Here is a 14,603-nt window from a genome sequence, read left to right on the forward strand (position 1 = left end):
ACATGTCCTCAACATGGGGGGTGGTTTGGGGCAGGGGGGGCTCGGTTGATGGAAACAAGGGCCTCTTCCCCACAATTCTGGGTTGTGGTTGTGGGGCTCTGCCGGTGGCTTATTGGAATCTGGACATCCCCTTTAACAAAGGGGCCCCCAGATCTGAGTCCACCCCCTATGTGAATGATTATAGGGTACTATCCTACCCATTCACCAAAATAAAGTGTAAAAAATTGAATAAAGACAGTACACAAGTTTTTGACAATTCCTTTATTAAAAAATAAAAAAACAATATCCACCAGTGTAGCTCCATCACGTTACCCTCCACGCCCGAAAAAAGAAATGGAAAAAAAACCCTAAGGGGCAGAGTCACCCGATGATGTCAACAGGTAACCCTGCCCTATTGAGACGTCACTGACCCACTTCACAAGGGAGCAGTGTCACCCGTTGATGTCATCGGGTGATTTAGCATATTAGCTATTTAAGAAATGTCAAACAGAGGAGCAGGAAGACGGGCAGGAGTCTTTCGGCAAGAATGTAGGTTTTCATTTTTTTTTTTTGGACACGGTGGTGCGACAGGCGGCATGATTGACGATGAATCTACATTGGGGGACATTGTTTTTTTTATTGAAGAATTAGTCAAAAAATTGTGTAGTATCTTTATTCATTTTTTACACTTTTTTGGTGAGTTGGTAGGAGTATAGTACCCCATACTCATTCACATAGTGGGGGGTCCAGGATCTGGGGTCCCCCTTATTAAAGGCTTGTTTGCCATGGCGTTCCCCTTAAATCCATACCAGATGTGAAGGGCCTGGTATAGATGGGGGGGCCCACACTGTTTTTTTTTTATTATTCTCTATTGCCGGCATCCTTTCTGCTGACAGCTGATGATTCATCGGTTGTTAAAGACAACCCGGCTTCCCGACCCACTCCTTATTCATCAGCAATTCTTCAAATAGAATTCAAATTGGTCAATCATTTTTTTGACTGATCCAAATACAAAACGTTCATAAAATTCAGAATTCTTTAGAAAATTTATAAACGAAACAAAATTAAATTAAAATATACTAATTCCGAAACGAATCAACAAAACTAAATTAGTAACATAACCAATCTATCGGAAAACAATTTTTTTTTCTGTTCTGCACATAGTTACAGATAAACACATGACCACTTTCAGGTGCTCCAGGTCACCCCACATAGATGTACACTCACCACAATGGATGGGCCTTTTATTACTAGATAGGTCTCACTGTGCTTTTTTTGGTTGGACCCTTTGTATATCTTGTCACCAACTTGACTATTCACATGAAACCCTACAATTACATCGCACTCACATGTATGTGTGCCTATGGGCCGACACCAGGTACATATCATGCTTTTTGTTAAGCTCCAGAGAAGGGATGTGACATCACCACAAGTGACATATCGGCTAGGGAACACCGTCTCATGTGGCTTTCACATGCAGCTTTTCTAGATCACCTAAGGGTTCACTTACTTTTTCCTTTATTATTGTGAATGATTAATGAGAGTGTACAATAAAGACACAAACAATTACAATTGCTTGTGTTTTATCAGCTTAACAACATTGGGGGTTATTTACAAAAGGCAAATCCACTTTGCACTGCAAGTGCACTTGGAAGTGCAGTCGCTGTAGATCCGAGGGGGACATGCAAGGAAAATAAAAAAACAGCATTTTAGCTTGCACATGATTGGATATAAGCTTCCCCTCATTTCAGATCTACCCCTTAGATTTAGAGCGCAAAGTGGATTTGCCTTTCGTAAATAACCCCCATTGTGTTTTGTCTATTGTTGTGACAGAAAAACAGTTAATTCCAATGAGTTCCCATACTTTTTCTTGAGACAGTATATAATATTTGTTTTATTTTTAGCTGTTTTCGATTTTCTTGCTTTCTTTTTTCCATTATTAGTTAGAGATATATTCATCATTATTTGAAACATTATATAATTGCATCAGAAGTAAAAAAAAGATCAATATTTGTTGAGGATGAATAGATTACAATGAGGACACACACTCAAGTGAAATTTCTAAAATGTGATCTGTTGCAAGGAAACAAAAAGCCCCAAAACTTCTTATTAATCTGATCATGTATTTATAATAATAAAAATAACAATAATACAACACAATTGTTCAGTGATTCTTAGTTGACTGCTCTAACATTTGCACATATAAGGACACCCCCTAGTGGCCAAACTGTGAAACTGCAGGGAAATATGTTAAAGAAAATGCTACCCTTTCTCCTTGTAAGATAAGCACACTGACTGTCCTGATCTACTTGCTTGTCCTGGGTCAGTGACACAGAAAGTATTGAAGTGGAAACAGCCATGTGGACAAATAAAAAAAAGTATGGCTCTAATGATCCTATCACTGATATTAGCCAACATGACATGTAATAAACTGGTGCAGATTGTATAAAACAGCTTGTCAGGCTACAATATGCTACAGAAAATGGGCAACCAATCACACACAGGATGCCAACTCACTGTGACCAAAACTAAACCAGTAATCTAAAGCCCCATACACACTATCAGATTTTCTGCAGATTTTTGTCTTCAGATTTACCAAAACCATGTAGTGCAAGGGCCTGCTTGATTGCATACAAATTGAAACTCCTAAGGTTTGACCTCCATATTATATGGTTTTGGTAAATCTGAAGGAAAAAAACAGCAGAAAATCTGATAGTGTGTATGGGGCTTAAGATGGCTTTGGCTCTGCTCTTCACCCGCGGGGAAGGTCCCTCAGCCATGTTTCACCCCCTAGTGGGCTTAAGTGTTGAGGCCTTAACAAGTAATCACCCCTGCCAGTGTTAAGTGATTTATCTCAATGGCGTAAATTATTACATTTTGCTGGAGAGTTTGTGTTGTGAAAAGCGACAGACGTGCTGGCTAGATCACCAGATAAAAGAAGAAAGCAAAAAAAAGGAAACCAAAACGATAACAAAAGTGACCTGGCATAGCTGCAGCAAATATGCCTCCATCCCTAACTATATGTAGAAAAAAGGAAAAGAGAAATATTGGGACTTTATATGAGGCATGCTGCTGCAAAAAGAATATATGGAGTATATACATAATTTATCATTAAAACTTTATTTATCATCGGCAATACTAGTCGACAGAATGGCTTGGTTCAACAGAGTGTGGGACCCATGGATTAGGGACCTTGTAACTGTGTAACGGGCTAATCTGGTGCTGGAGGGCGTTCCCCCGGACCTGGAGTGCATCCCTTTCTCTCTCTTTACCTTCTATTTACTATTTCTTCATCTCATTCTACTATAGCTACTTTTCTCCTTTCCTTTCTCTATGTGAGTGTTCTCAACAATACATGTGCCCGTGCTTATTCTATCTCATCATTACTTTTGCACTACCTAAAGCACTGAAACCGGAATCGAGGGATAGTTATCAGGGGCCCAGTTGCTTGCTACTCTGACCCCCATATAGAGTAAAACAAATGATAGATATCTGTATGTTGCGATCCAATTACTCTTTAAATTACCTTCAAAGTTATGCACATGTACATCTAGTTTTTTTTATTTTATTTTTTTCTTTCTCCTCTGTGTATCTACGATGTCAGATACTGCAACTGTATTTCTTTGTGAAAATGTGAATAAAAAATATTGGAAAAAAAAAAAAACGTATTTATCAAACATGATTCCATGGTCCAGAAATACATGATGAAGTTTAAGATATAAACATAGACATAGCCATATACATAAAGGTTGGCATACAAATACAAATAAACCACTGGGACATAAAAAAAAAACAATGCAGTAATTGTACATGATTTTATATATATACAGTATATATATATATATATACAGTGGTGTGAAAAAGTGTTTGCCCCCTTCCTCATTTCCTGTTCCTTTGCATGTTTGTCACACTTAAGTGTTTCGGAACATCAAACCAATTTAAACAATAGTCAAGGACAACACAAGTAAACACAAAATGCAATTTGTAAATGAAGGTGTTTATTATTAAAGGTGAAAAAAAATCCAAACCATCATGGCCCTGTGTGAAAAAGTGATTGCCCCCTAAACCTAATAACTGGTTGGGCCACCCTTAGCAGCAACAACTGCAACCAAGCGTTTGCGATAACGTGCAATGAGGCTTTTACAGCGTCCTGGAGGAATTTTGGCCCACTCATCTTTGCAGAATTGTCCTAATTCAGTTACATTAGAGGGTTTTCGAGCATGAACGGCCTTTTTAAGGTCATACCACAACATCTCAATAGGATTCAGGTCAGGACTTTGGCTAGGCCACTCCAAAGTCTTCATTTTGTTTTTCTTCAGCCATTCGGTGGTGGACTTGCTGGTGTGTTTAGGATCATTGTCCTGCTGCAGAACCCAAGTTTGTTTCAGCTTGAGTACACGAACAGATGGTCGGACATTCTCCTTCAGGATCTCTTGGTAGACAGCAGAATTCATAGTTCTTTTTATCACGGCAAGTCTTCCAGGTCCTGAAGCAGCAAAACAGCCCCAGACCATCACACTACCACCACCATATTTTACGGTTGGTATAATGTTCTTTTTATGAAATGCAGTGTTCCTTCTACGCCAGATATACTTGGACACACACCTTCCAAAGAGTTCCACTTTTGTCTCATCGGTCCACAGAATGTTGTCCCAAAAGTCTTGGGGATCATCAAGATGTGTTGTGGAGAAATTGAGACGAGCTTTGATGTTCTTTTTGCTCAGCAGTGGTTTTCTCCTTGGAACTCTGCCATGCAGGCCATTTTTGCCCAGTCTTTTCCTGATGGTGGAGGCATGAACGCTGACCTTAACTGAGGCAAGTGAGGTCTGCAGTTCCTTGGACGTTGTTGTGGGGTCTTTTGTGACCTCTTGGATGAGTCGTCGCTGCGCTCTTGGGGTAATTTTGGGCGGCCGGCCACTCCTGGGAAGGTTCACCACTGTTCCATATCTTCGCCATTTGTGGATAATGGCTCTCACTGTGGTTCGCTGGATTCCCAAAGCTTTGGAAATGGCTTTATAACCCTTTCCAGACTGATAGATCTCAATTACTTTCTTTCTCAATTGTTCCTGAATTTCTTTGGGTCTCAGCATGATGTGTAGCTTTTAAGGATCTTCTGGTGGACCTTACTGTGTCAAGCAGGTCCTATTTAAGTGATGCCTTGATTGTGAACAGGTGTGGCAATAATCAGGCCTGGGTGTGGCTAGAGAAATTGAACTCAGGTGTGGACAACCACAGTTATAGTATGTTTTAACAAGGGGGGGCAATCACTTTTTCACACAGGGCCATGATGGTTTGGATTTTTTTTCACCTTTAATAATAAACACCTTCATTTACAAATTGCATTTTGTGTTTACTTGCGTTGTCCTTGACTATTGTTTAAATTGGTTTGATGTTCCGAAACACTTAAGTGTGACAAACATGCAAAGGAACAGGAAATGAGGAAGGGGGCAAACACTTTTTCACACCACTGTATATACACACAATTTAAAACATGATGGGTGTAGATAATGAAGAGCCTGACTGTCTTTGCAGCCTATAAAATCAAACTCTACGCGTTTCATGGGTTATGCCCACTCATCGAGAGTATAATTAAACAAAACGGGATAGCCCAGTACTAATGAAAAACTATTTAATATGTAAATGTGGTCGATTAGGGCTCTATATTATATATATAATCTCATAGGTAATAATGGCATGGCAGGTCACAAGGAAAATGAGTTTGTGCTGTGAAAAATGGCAGACTTGCTGGCCAGATTACCAGATTAAAAAAATAAGAAAGCTAAAAAAGGAAACTAATGCAGACATCACATCTAAGAACTGGTAAACTGCAATGCAATAAATGTTTGCCTTTTGGTTTAATACTGCTATAAAATACACAGGAACTGCAGTGATGTCTTTACATAATTTACACTGCACCTTCTCTCCGTTAGGTCACATCCAGCTGCAGCTAGAAATCCAAAAGCAATATAACAGGGGTTGGCAACCACCCGGCACTGCTGCCGAAAGCGGCACTAAAAGCCTCTTTTGCACTCGACTCCCTCCCCATTAGCCGAGCAGCGCAGGGAAGTGTCAGTGAGACACTAATGCATTCCACTTTCAGAATTCCTCACACCGCACTTGCACTGAGGGGGAGGCACTGAGCCCCAACACATTGTAAAAGATGGGAAACATTGTTTAGTTCTCTAACTTTGCTGTAGTTGCGATCCTCAGCTTTTGTGATGGGGAAGAGATTGGATGCAGTTCTGCTGGGGGGGAGGGGGGCATCCCTGTTTCCAGGAGGAGGAGGACTGTGATTGGCCACTGCTAAAGCCAATGACAGTCCTGCTAGCCCTGCCCACCATCTGGATGAAGATGACTTGTGTGGTTGCCACTACCAATCTCAGAAAGAAGGGATTTCACTGTGATTGAGAAAACCACAATCAGGTGACAGTTTGTGGAATTACTGTTGAGCTTCTGGGAACTTTGTTGAAATTGTTCCTGAACCTTTGTGTCACTGGCTACTGAACCCCGGCACTCTGTGTGCCAGTATTCAGCGCAATGAAAATCACACCCAACTTTTCCTGTGGTGCAGAGAGATACACTTTTTCTCAGTTGCGGGGGCCCAACTTATGATCCTGCACACCACTGCTTTCAGATTTTTTCCCCCAGACCTGAGCTCATCATTGCACATCCATTCCAGATGCTTGTATGTGACATCACATAGATCACATACATCACGTACATCACATACATCACATACATCACGTACATCACATACATCACATACATCACGTACATCACATACAAGCACGTGCGCTGAAAGCGAGGTGGAGCAGCAGGATGAGTGTGCCAGGACAGGTAGATGTGTCTCATCTCTGCTTCCTTTCAGGGGTTCCTAGGTCTATCTCCTCACTAGGCAAAATAAAACTGAGGCTGCTAGGGCAGAGTGTGGGGATTGTAGCCTAAGGGACCGCCCCCCTGGGCAGAACTAAAGTTCTGAAGTGTTGTATTACAACTTTGACTAGTAATCTCCAGTGATAGGGCTAACAACCCATTTTGCTACAGAGAGGAGCTGTGTCGGTCGGTGAATATAAGAGAAAAAAACATTTTGGAGGTATACAACCGCTTTAAGTTTGGATCGTACAAAATAAATAAGTTGATTAAAAACCTAAACATTTCCCCAGAAGTCATCTGTAATGTGTCCTAGAAATATTTCAAGGAGTACAGGTACTCTCTGTTGAGGTGGACATCATTTCACTAATTATGTGACTTCTGAAGGTAATTGGTGGCACCAGAGCTTTTTATGGGCTTCATAACAAAGGGGGTGAATACATACGCACATGGCAATTATCAGTTTTTTATTTCTGAAAAATTGTTTTATGTATATATTTTTCTAATTTTACTTCACCAATTTAGACTATTGTATTCTGATCCATCACATATAATTCAGATTAAAAAGACATTGAACTAAAGGCTGTAATGTAACAAAATAGGTAAAAAGCCAAGGGGGTGAAGGCACTATATATTAATTACCACTAGGGGTAAAACAGAAATCCAGTTCAGACAGGAAGCCCCATAGTACTAAGAGATCTCCCTCCTCTGGTCTATTGGCAAACTACTATGGATTGTATTAATTGTACCATACATATTAAATTAAACAAAAGGACATGCTTTGCAATGGCTACAACGAAAGGAGCCATTCAGTTTCTGTGGCAGCCATGTTGACAATTGCTTGCCCCCTCTATCCTGTTCAAAATGATTGTGAACCAGCATATCTCTTAAATTCTTTGTTTGCTGATAGGTAACAGATGGAGGAGGTGATAAGCAGTCTTTCAGATCTTTGTCCTGCAGGAGAACCGACCAATATTTCTGTAAGATGTTACAAATTTTGCCCAAAATATGTAGCAGAATACAAATTGGCCTAAATTGATGAAGAAGATGAAGAAATTAGATTTTTTTTTTAAACATGTATTTGGTGTGTTTTATAAATATTATTTTTTTTTTTCAAAGTTGTCAGTCTTTTTTTGTTGATAGCGCAAAAAATAAAAAATACCACCAAAAGAAAGCTCTATTTGTGGGGAAAAAAAGGACGTCAATGTTTGTTTGGGTACAGCATCGCACGACCGCACAATTAAAGCGGCACAGTGCCGTATCGCAAAAAATGGCCTGGTCAGGAAGGGGGTAAATCTTTCCGGGGCTGAAGTGGTTAACAAAATTCAGGCCCACTCTCTTCAAAGTACTTTGGTCAGGGAGTTGGAGCTCAAAAAGGAGTATGGTGAATTTCCTTTCCATAGTGAAGCGCATTGGCTCATCCATAGGAACATTTCTAGAAGAATGTAATTGTAGAGTTGCTTGAAGATTCTAATTGGCACCAAGACTTTGCTTTTTTTTGTTACATGTCACTGAAAACCCTAATTATTTCATTCTAAAACGTTAAGGTACATGGAAACATATTCTGGACATGATTTCTGAAGTAAAAAGATAAACAAAGGCCTTTGGTGAATATTGAGAAAAAAAAAGAGATTTGAAGCGTTTTACAAATTTCAAAGCTCAGATGGAAAAATCTGCAATACCCTATAGGGGGATTCATTTTTTAATTATATTTTCTCCACTGAAGGAATATGAAAAATGTTCACTCATTTCAGAAGGATCTAACCTCTCTACATAGTTACATAGTTAGTAAGGTTGAATAAAGACACCAGTCCATCCAGTTCAACCTGAGTGAGTGTCTACAATTGTCCCTGTCCCTATCCCTGTACATCGCACACTCACATCAGTCCCTACTCTCAAGGAGCCCACAATCCAAGGTCCCCATTCATATGCTAGGGCCAATTTGGTTGGGATTCAAACCAGCGACCCTTTTTACTGCTAGGTGAGAGTGCTAACCACTGCACCACTGTGCCGCCCCATTGTAGTATTTCCATTTTCAAACAGAAATGAAAGATAGACATGTGCGGTTCATTTCGTCCTGAATCGAAATTCATACAAATTTTTATTATTCTGAGATCTGGATGTAAATGAATTAAGAATTACAATAGTAACGAATTTAAATGAATCCGAAATAACGAAATAAAATTTGAAAACTAATTTCAAAACAAGGATGGAATAAAATAGGATAGAAAATGAATATGATGCAAAATAATAGAATTGAATAGACTAAAAAGGAAAAAATAGAGTAAAACAGAACAGAATAGATTAGAAAAAAAACTAAAGAAAAATAATAGATTAGAATAGAAAATACAATAGAATAGAATAGAAAATAATAGAGTAAAAAAAAATGGAATAGATAACAAAAAGATAGAATAAAATAGAATAGAAATTAAAGGAATAGGATAGAAAGAGAATAGAATAGAAAAAACAATAGAAGAGAATAAAATGAGATAGAAAGAAATATAACCATCTTATAAAATTAAAATTTTGTATAGAATGAGTTTGAATTTGAATAGAATGGATTAGAATAGAATAGAAAATAATAGAATAGAATAAAACTGAAAGAATAAAACCGTCTTACAAACTTTGAATTATATTTCAAATAGAATAAATTTGAATAGAAAAGAATAGAATAGAATAAATACAAAAAAAAACTATAGAATGGAATTCAAAAGAATACAATAAAATAGAAAGAATATAACCATCTTCTGAAATTAGAATTTTGAATAAATTAAATTTAAATAGAATAGAAATAACAAATCGACAAGAATATAATAGAATAAAATAGAAAGAATATAACTTTAATCTTCCGAAAAATTCGAATTTCAAAAAGAATAAATTTGAACAAAATCGTTTAGAATAGAAAAGAAAAGAATAGAATAAAATAGAAAGAATATAATGGTCTTTCCCGAAATTCGAGCTTTGAATAGAATAAATTTGAACGCCGATTCCTGAATTCAGTCAAATTGAATTCAACCTAACCAAATTTGAAAAATTCGAATCAAATTCGAAAACGAATGAACAAAACATAACTAATTCAGAAAAAGAATGAAACTAATTTAACTTAAAAAAATTATTTAAATATCGATTCGAACCAAAACGAATTTGTTCGTTCTGCACGTCTAGTTAAAGAGGTACTTGCTTCAATAGGAAAGGAATTTCACTGAGACTGATTTTCTGTTGAGCTTGAACTTTATTCTATGAGAAATGAATTGGGGAGCATTGCTGATTTTAGAAATGTCTGATCTGTATGTCCATTTGATTTCAGAGAGTAATCAGGCTCTTTGTGTCTGCATAACCTTTGTGAGTCAACATTTTCAAACATATTGCAGCAAAAAGTATATCCCACAAGGACTTCAAAAAGCTTTTTTTTTTTACTTAAAAATAGCTCTTTTATTTTCTCATTAAAAAAGTAGCAGCACAGCATCAAATCTGAAAAAAGTTGATGTTTCGAGCCCACACTAGTTCTTATTTAACCACTTTCAGACCGGACCATTTTGCTGGTCAATGACCAGAGGTCTTTTTACAATTTGGCACTGCGCTGCTTTAACTGGTAATTGCGCGGTCATGCAATGTTGTACCCAAACAAAATTTGCGTCCTTTTCTTCCCACAAATAGAGCTTTCTTTTGATGGTATTTGATTGCCTCTGCGATTTTTATTTTTTGCGATATAAACGTAAAAAGACCGCAAATTTTGAAAAAAAATGATATTTTCTACTTTTTGTTATTAGAAAAATCCAATAAACTCAATTTTAGTCATACATTTAGGCCAAAATGTATTCAGCCACATGTCTTTGGTAAAAAAAAAGTCAATAACTGTATATTTATTGGTTTGCGCAAAAGTTGTCACATCTACAAACTAAGGTGCGTTTTCTGGAATTTACGCAGCTTTTAGTTTACGACTGCCTATCTCATTTCTTGAGGTGCTAAAATGGCAGGGCAGTACAAAACCCCCCCAAATGACCCCATTTTGGAAAGTAGACCCCCTAAGGAAATTGATAAGAGGCATGTTGAGCCCATTGAATATTTTATTTTTTTGCCTCAAGCGATTGAATAATGACAAAAAAAAAATTTTTTTTTTTTTTTACACAAAGTTGTCACTAAATGATATATTGCTCACACATGCTATGGGCATATGTGAAATGACACCCCAAAATAAATTCTGCTGCTTCTCCTGAGTACGGGGATACCACATATGTGGGACTTTTTGGGAGCCTAGCCACGTACGGGGCCCCGAAAACCAAGCACCGCCTTCAGGCTTTCTAAGGGCGTAAATTTTTGATTTCACTTCTCACTACCTATTACAGTTTTGAAGGCCATAAAATGCCAAGATGGCACAAAACCCCCACAAATGACCCCATTTTAGAAAGTAGACACCCCAAACTATTTGCTGAGAGGCATGTTGAGTCCATGGAATATTTTATATTTTGCCACAAGTTGCGGGAAAATTACAAACTTTAATTTTTTTTTATTTTTTTTTCACAAAGTTGTCACTAAATGATATATTGCTCACGCATGCCATGGGCATATGTGAAATGACACCCCAAAATAAATTCTGCTGCTTTTCCTGAGTACGGGGATACCACATATGTGGGACTTTTTGGGAGCCTAGCCGCGTACGGGGCCCCAAAAACCAAGCACCGCCTTCAGGCTTTCTAAGGGCGTTACAGTTTTGAAGGCCATAAAATGCCAAGATGGCACAAACCCCCCCCAAATGACCCCATTTTGGAAAGTAGACACCCCTAAATTTAGGGGTACACTAGTGAGACTAGGTAATAAATGGCGGGTGCCCTGAAACTATAAAAAAATAACTAACCAACCAGCGTCACCTGTAACAGTTATATGGTGATCACTGGTGAAAGTGTTAACTAGGGGGCAATCAGGGGGCTTTATGCGGTAGTATATGGGGGTCCCTGGCGCTATAAAAAGCTGCGGCGAACCTAAATACCTACCTACCTAACTAGTGTCACCTGTGACACTAATACAGCGATCAGAAAAACGATCGCTTATTAGGCTGGGTTCACACTGGAGCGATGCGGGAACGCCACGAATCCGCGGCGGGTTCCCGCATCGCATGCCTCCTGGCGGCAGTTCACACTGCCCTATGCGAACTGCTGGGAGTGTCAGTGAAATGTTAATGACACCCCCAGATCAGTTCGCATATCGCAGTGCGATCTGCAAACTCGGATCGCATGGTGTGAACACCCATGCGATCCGATTCTGCTGCGGACCAAAAAAAGGGTCCCGTGCGAATTTGCGGCGGGTGCGGCGGGTGCGGCGCGAATTCAGCCATACTATCTGTATGGCTGAACTCGAATCGCACAGAGATCGGATGTGATTTGCACTGCAGTGCGGTGCGAATCACATCCGTTCTCATAAACCGCTGCAATGTGAACCCAGCCTTAGTGAAACTGGCGACGGGGGGTGATCACGGGGTTAAACCTTTATTGGGGGGGTTAGGGGGGTACCTTAGAACTAAAGGGGGCTAACCCTAACTGCCCTAACAGTTATTACAGTCACAAATGACACCCGCCGGGTGATCAGGGGGTTAAACCTTTATTAGGTAATAAATGGCGGGTGCCCTGAAACTATAAAAAAATAACTAACCAACCAGCGTCACCTGTAACAGTTATATGGTGATCACTGGTGAAAGGGTTAACTAGGGGGAAATCAGGGGGCTTTATGCGGTAGTATATGGGGGTCCCTGGCGCTATAAAAAGCTGCGGCGAACCTAAATACCTACCTGCCTAACTAGCGTCACCTGTGACACTAATACAGCGATCAGAAAAATGATCGCTTATTAGGCTGGGTTCACACTGGAGCGATGCAGGAACGCCACGAATCCGCGGCGGGTTCCCGCATCGCATGCCTCCCGGCGGCAGTTCACACTGCCCTATGCGAACTGCTGGGAGTGTCAGTGAAATGTTAATGACACCCCCAGATCAGTTCGCATATCGCAGTGCGATCTGCAAACTCGGATCGCATGGTGTGAACACCCATGCGATCCGATTCTGCTGCGGACCAAAAAAAGGGTCCCGTGCGAATTTGCGGCGGGTGCGGCGGGTGCGACGCAAATTCAGCCATACTATCTGTATGGCTGAACTCGAATCGCACAGAGATCGGATGTGATTTGCACTGCAGTGCGGTGCGAATCACATTCGTTCTCATAAACCGCTGCAATGTGAACCCAGCCTTAGTGACCCTGCGACGGGGGGTGATCACGGGGTTAAACCTTTATTGGGGGGGTTAGGGGGGTACATTAGAACTAAAGGGGACTAACCCTAACTGCCCTAACAGTTATTACAGTCACAAATGACACCAATGCAAAAAAAAAAAAATTACATTGGTGTCACTGTGACTGGGGGGCAGGGGTAATTGGGGGGGTGATCGGGGGGGTGTGAGTGTGCCTGGCATGTTCTACTGTGTAGTGTCGTGTTGGTGCAACTCACTGATCCTCTCTCCTCGGTGTCGGAACGAAAAATACCGACACGGAGGAGAGATTACATCACTTCCTCTCCTGTATTTACTTTACAGGAGAGGAAGTGATGTCACGGAGCATTTCTATTCGTCGGGAGCGATCGCGAGGGGGTGGCCATGAATGAATGGCTGCCCCCTCATCCCGGATCGCTCCCGAACGAATACCGACCGCCGCAGGCACCGGGGGGGGGCCCGATCGGGCCCCCCACCCGCGGGAAGGCAGGGACGTATATATACGCCCATATGCCTGCCCGTGCCATTCTGTCGACGTATATCGTCGTGCGGCGGTCGGCAAGTGGTTAAAGTGATTGTAAACCCTCGGTTTAAAAAAAAAAAAACAACAAACATGTCATACTTACCTCCACTGTGCAGTTCGTTTTGCACAGAGTGACCCCGTTCCTCCTCTTCTGGGGTCCCCCGGCAGCTCTCACGGCTCCTCCTCACATCGGTAAACCCCCTGGAAGAAGCTCTCTCCCAGGGGTTTCCTTGTGGACGAGCTCCCGAGTCCAGCATTTACGTCTATAGACACAGAATGCCGGACTGAGCCCCGCCCCCGCCACCCGCGTAATTGGATTTGATTAACAGCAGCGGGAGCCCATGGCTGCACTGCTATCAATCTATCCAATCAAGAGCCGAGCAAAGGGGAAGAGTGAGTCTCAGCCGAGGGATCAAAAAGTTTAGGTAAGTAAAATGGGGGGCTGGTAACTGTCAGAAGTTTTTTCACCTTAATGCATAGGATGCATTAAGGTGAAAAAGCACAAAAGGTTTACAACCCCTTTCAGCCGAACAGGTTCCAAATTGTCAGACATGAACCTTATCAAAATAAAATACAGGAGCAATCGGACAGATGACTATCTAGCCCAGTGATGGCGAGCCGTGGCACCCCAGATGTTTTGGAACTACATTTCCCATGATACTCGTGCACTCTGTGTAGTTGAGCATCACGGGAAATGTAGTTCCAAAACATCTGGGGTGCCAAGGTTCGCCATCACTGACCTAATCTCTAGTGGAACTTAAAGCAGAACTCCGGCCAAATTTTTTTTTCCATGTCCTTGTTGTTGATCTCCTACCTTCACCAACTTTGCCATCCATGTTCTTGCGAGCTCTGTAGTTCCTCTGTAGGCTGCTAAACTTGCTGAAAAGCGTATTGCCTGCTGACTTGCTGTCTGTAAGACCGCTGGCTTCTATCCCTCTCCTCAGGTCAGCCGGCGGTCTGACACGCCCCTTGTAGTCCTCAG

This window comes from Lithobates pipiens, unplaced genomic scaffold (assembly GCF_037356315.1).
Source record: "Lithobates pipiens isolate NorthernLeopardFrog02 unplaced genomic scaffold, aLitPip1_a1.2 Scaffold_8, whole genome shotgun sequence".
Taxonomy (NCBI): Eukaryota; Metazoa; Chordata; class Amphibia; order Anura; family Ranidae; genus Lithobates; species Lithobates pipiens.